The sequence below is a fragment of the Calidris pugnax genome, unplaced genomic scaffold (genome assembly GCF_001431845.1).
Source record: "Calidris pugnax isolate Ruff unplaced genomic scaffold, ASM143184v1 scaffold219, whole genome shotgun sequence".
NCBI lineage: Eukaryota > Metazoa > Chordata > Aves > Charadriiformes > Scolopacidae > Calidris > Calidris pugnax.
This window is the reverse complement of record NW_015094507.1, coordinates 900512-906150: the sequence shown is the minus strand read 5'-3', so window position 1 is coordinate 906150 and position 5639 is coordinate 900512. Positions and strand designations below refer to the sequence as shown.

The following is a 5639-nucleotide window of genomic DNA, read 5'->3' as shown; positions in this document are numbered from 1 at the left end:
TCTCCCTCTAGGACCTATGAGGGGAATGGGCATGAATATGGGCATGGAGGGGCAGTGGCACTACATGTAACCTTCACCTAGGTAACCAATGGCAAAGCCAGGGGGAAGTAAGTACAAACGGGGTCTTTTGTTCTCCCTTTGTCCCAGGGATATTTGTCTCCTTGCATTTCCCTATGTTCTCCCTGCCCATAGACTCATGCTTCTTCCTTCCTTCCTTCCTTCCTTTCCATCCATCCATCCATCCGTCCGTCCATCCATCCATCCATCCATCCATCCTAACGCCTGGGTCTTTGGGTTTCTCTCCTTCCCTTGCCATTCAGCTCTAAGCTTCCCAAGCTCCCAAACATCCCCCCCCCTCAACAACCCCTCGGGTCATGTCGTGTCGTGTGTGTCCCCCCCCTCCCCAAAAAATAAAAAAAAAATTAAAAAAAATAATAAAAAAATATAGCAGCCTCACTTAGTTGCGTTTTAGGCAGCGACGGACGAAACTTTGATTTTTTTAATTTATTTTTTAAAAAAAATTTTTTTTTTTTCAAGTTTATTTCTCTTTGTCTGTCCGTCATAATGGGATTACGTGTGGCAAAGGAAAAAGAGAGAATACAAAATAGAGGTGTGCGCAGCAGGCTATGGAGCTTAGCCCAGGCTAATTGACTATATCCAAATTAAGTATGCCATCACTTGCAGTGTGACAAATGGATTTGACTTATTCAGTATACAAAAATAGAGATCATTAATGCAATCTTCAGTGGCAGGCCTCGCGAAGAAAGACTAGAAAAACTGTCCCAGATTTTTTTTTTCCCCCCCCTCTTGTCTTTTTATAGGGGAAAATACATTATACAAATTTTTGTGGGTTGTTGTTGTTGTTGTTTTAAAAAAAAAAAAGAGTAAAGTGGTTTGAAACACGGAGGCACTGTGTTTAAATGGTGCCTGATTCTGTTTGTCTTGCCCTCTTTCTGGAGTTAAAAGCAGTTATTTCAGCATCTTTGTTGTGCCCCCAACCTGTATTAATGTAGAGTTTGAAGTTACCCAGGCCAAGAGTGTTTCGTAGTCGTCTTCTCTGGGTGCGAGTCAAAACGAAGTTTGAACAATTAGCTGTGAAAACATTCCTCCGAGCTTGGGAATGCAACAGCCTTATTACCTCATCATGGAAATTTCTAGCTTAGTTAATTTAAATATTGTTTCTTAGTTTCTGGGTCAATTAAATTTAAATGATGTATTTTATGCTTCGTGACCAATTAAATTAATAGGTTATTACAAAAAATATTATCATCTTTTTTGATTAAAGAGCTGTGAGTACAGTATATTTTATAAGCAATTTTCATTAGTTCAAAACTGTTCCTTTAGGCTAGATTAAGCAGCTATTCATTGCTCGAGCCTTGAGACCTGATTCCAAGGTGTTCGGCGCATTCAACGGCGCGCTCTTACTTAGAACTAAAGCCAATTGAACCTACTTAGCAATAGCGTATGCCTTTCACCCTTGATGATTATGGAGCTTATAGCTCTCCGAAACAATACACCTGTCAGTTCCCATCAGCTCCAGCAATCCAAGCAGAAGGCAGAGGCCCACGGAAAGCAGGAGGTTTTATTGTTTTAGCTCCAATTTTTTGCTTATTGTTCTCCCAAACCTCACTGAAAGGTTGACTGAGTCGCACGTTGGATTTTTTTGGGGGGGGGGGACAGAAGGGGGAAGGCGTTAATTGATAACTGTTACTGATTATATTTTTTTTTTAATTTTTTTTTTAAATGTGTCTAAAAATACAGGTTTGATTTAACAATCGTCCTTAGTAATCCTATCAATTTCGGCTTCGTATGAGGCCTTTGTTGGGCGATGTATGTGCTCGCTCTACGGCGGTTGTTTGAATGGCACAAATACTTGGGACGGCTTCCAAGTGATGGGGCTCGAGAGCTAAATAAATCGCTGTTGATAAACCTCGACACCGATTTAACCCATCACTCCTCCCTCCTGAACTACTAGGGATTCCCTGCCTTGTGTTCCCGTCATGCTTTTACAAGCAGGGGAGGCGAAGGCGAAGGGCACGGAGGGATGGAACCCACCTGAGATGCCATCCCCAGCCTGGTGCCACCCAACCCCATGTGACGTTAGTCGTCATCAGGCTGGCTCTGCATCTCCATTGCATACCACAAAAGCAGAAAGTGGTTTTATCTCCCCAAACTCTACATCTGGAGGGGGGGAGGATGTTCTTGGGGTTGGTTTTGGGGTTTTTTTGACCTGGGAGAAGAGAAGGCTCCGGGCAGACCTTATAGCAGCTTTCCAGTATTTGAAGGGCTCTTACAAGAAAGCTGGGGAGGGACTTTTTACAAGAGTATGTAGTGATAGGACAAGGGGGAATGGCATCAAAACGAAAGAGGCGAGATTGAGATGAGACCTAAGTAAGAAATTCGTTTCTGTCAGGGTGGTGAGACCCTGGAACAGGTTGCCCAGAGAAGCTGTGGCTGCCTCATCCCTGGAGGGGTTCAAGGCCAGGTTGGAGGGGGCTTTGAGCAACCTGGTCTGGTGGGAGGTGTCCCTGCCCATGGCAGGGGGGTTGGAACTGGATGATCTTTAAGATCCCTTCCAACTCAAACCCCTCTGTGATTCTATCATTCCCATTGCCATCGGTGTGAGTCCATGTGTGGGCTTGGATCCCCCAAAGGCAACTTGAGCTTGCGCCCCCAAGACTCCATTTCCCACCTTTGGCTTGAGCCCAGCCCTCCCATGGCCAAACAGAGGGGCTTCATGGCCCGATGTCACCTCGCCGGTCCCCACCACTCACCTCCACCTCTTTCTCTCCACAGGGCTGCAAAGTATGCCAGGGGATTATGTGTCTCGGGGTAGTCCAATGGGTATGAACATGGGACAGCCAAGCTATACCCCACCCCAGATGCCCCCCCATCCTGCTCAGCTGCGTCATGGCCCCCCCATGCATACCTACATTCCTGGACACCCTCACCACCCAGCGATGATGATGCATGGAGGACCACCCCACCCTGGAATGCCCATGTCAGCATCAAGCCCCACAATGCTTCATACCGGCGAGCCGGCGGTGAGCGGACAAGTGATGGACATTCATGCTCAGTAGCTTAAGGGAAAATACACGTTGTCTGCAGCGACGGTAGATTTCAAACATTGTCTTTCTGCAATGACTATGGAGTTCTTGGGCGTCAACTTTGGACCAAGGGACGTTCCGATTCTTCACAGGGACCCTGAAAAAGCAGGAAAACCACCGACCGAAGTCAACTTCTGGGGACACGCTAAATACCTATATAAGACATTAAGAGAACAAAGAGTGAAATATTGTAAAATGCTATTATACTGTTATCCATATTACGTTGTTTCTTATAGATTTTTTAAAAAAAATGTGAAATTTTTCCACACTATGTGTGTTGTTTCCATAGCTCTTCACTTCCTCCAGAAGCCTCCTTACATTAAAAAAAAAAAAAAAAAAAAAAGGAAGCCTTACACTTACCCTGCAAATGACAGAAAGGGCTTATTTGCAGGATTTTTAGAGCATTAAAATAACTATGTCAGGCAGAAGAATCTTTCTTCTATCCTAGGATTTCAGCCATGCACACTCTCTCTCTCTCTCCTCTCTTTCCTCTCTCTCCCTGTGTCTGTCTTTCTTCCCTTTTTCTCCCTTTCTCTCCCCCCAGTCTCTCTCTCCCTCTCTCTCTCTCTCTTCCTAGCCTGGGGCGTGAATTTGCATGTCTAATTCATTTACTCACCATATTTGAATTGGCCTGAACAGATGTAAATCGGGAAGGATGGGAAAAACTGCAGTCATCAACAATGATTAATCAGCTGTTGCAGGCAGTGTCTTAAGGAGACTGGTAGGAGGAAGCATGGAAACGGAAAGGCAGTGTATTTGAAGCCTAATTGTCACATCAGAGCATCCTTGTCCCCACGCAGCAACCACCACCTTGTACATCACTTCCTGTTTTATGCAGCTCGAAACGTGGACTGAAGATTTATTTTTTAATATGTTGACTTTCTTTCTGGGCAAGACATCGGTCATGTGTGCATTTTTTTTTCTTTTTTTTCTTTTTTCTTTTTTTTTTTTTTCTCCCCATAGTCCCATCATGGAGCATTTATGTATACATTGTAAATAAATTTTGTGCAAAAAGGACTGGAAAAATGATCTGTATTATTGCAATTTTTTGTAAAAGTAGCAGTTTGGTATGAGTTGGCATGCATACAGATTTACTAAGTGGGATAAGCTAATTATACTTTTGTTGTGGTTAAACAAATGCTTGTTGATAGCCTTTTTCTATCAAGAAACCAAGGAGCTAATTATTATTAATAATAATCATTGCACACTGAGTCTTAGAGTTTCTGATTGAAACAGTTTGGATTGTATAATAACTCAAAGCCCAGTTGTAGTAGTTTGAGTGCAGTAATGAAATCTGAATCTAAAATAAAAACAAATTATTTTTTGTCATGGTGACTCCACTGCTTGCAAAATTTGTTTCCTGCCCCCTTCAGTATTTGTGGCCATTCTAGCCCAAACTGGGAGCTGAGCAGCTCCAAAATTCAGCTCTGGGGACGCCGATCGTTCACTATTTAAATATCAGCTTCATGTTTAAAAAAAAATATGTCAAAGTAATGCTACGCTGCATAAAGAAACTTTCTTGGAGCTTGCACTGTCTGTTGTCAGGATACGGGAGGTGTTGCCTGTCAATAAATGGAATATCGTAGGGTGTTATCGGACAGAAATTTAGCAGTAGTATTGCCCCCCTGCCCCAAATCACAGTTCTAATACACCCTTTAAAAATCATTTGAGCCACTGACATATTATGCATTTCTTTTCTGGAACTGAACGTATTCAGGAAGGAGGGATAGAAAAATTTGGAGATTTTTGGCGAGCGGATGCGGTGGTGGTGTGAGGGGCTCCCAGTGCAGCCCCTCCTCTCCTCGTTAACCAGTTTCCTCACCCAGCTGTATTTTCTGCACCGCAGCCAGCCGGTTAAATCCCACCAAACAGCCCGGGCAGGCTGCGATACCCCCTCCTTTTCTTTATATGAAATCGCAGCTTAAAAAAAAAATAATAAAATAAAATATAGAGAGTTTCCCGGAGGTGGGAAAAATAAACAAATATTTTCATTGAGGCAAAATGGTGCGATTCCCAGTTCTTCATCCCAGGGGTGAGCTCGCTGGTGGTGTCCCCACCTCCGGCCCAGGGTGTCCCCCCCCCAGTTCTCCTCCTGGGAGGGCAGGTGGGATGCAGGCAGGGATGCGGGCAGGGATGCGGGCAGGGATGCAGGGATGCAGGCAGGGATGCAGGCCTGAATGAAGCAGGCCACTAAAGCGGGGTCCTCTCCCCCTGCAGCTTCTATCGCTTTTTTTTTATTATTTTTTTGGTAACTCTTGAGTTTCCTTTTTTTTAATTTTTTTTCCCTTTTTTATTTCTTTTAGAGGGCCGCCGTCCTGCCAAAGAGGCCGCACATCCCGGCTTCCCCTTGGTGAGCCTGAAATACTGACACTTTCCTGCCAAAACGTGAATGAACGGGGCTCCCTTTTGGCTTTTTTTTTTTTTTTGGAGGGGGGCCTTTTAGTTTGTTTCCTTGTTTTGTTTTGTTTTTAACGTTTCTTGAAAGACAAAAACAAACCGCCCTCTTGCCTGCGAGGGCACACGCGTCCCCCT

The 5639-nt window shown here is 44.2% G+C and overlaps 1 protein-coding gene across 1 annotated transcript in view; it reads left to right on the top strand.

Annotated features, from left to right (window-relative positions):
- The window catches only part of MEIS1 (Meis homeobox 1), a 127990-nt gene extending 123554 nt beyond the window's left edge, over positions 1–4436 (top strand). Inside the window, exon 13 of the mRNA XM_014964414.1 lies at positions 2797–4436. The gene's annotated coding sequence lies outside the window, so the exon portion shown is untranslated. The remainder of the gene's footprint in view (positions 1–2796) is intronic.
- Positions 4437–5639: the final 1203 nt, after the last annotated feature.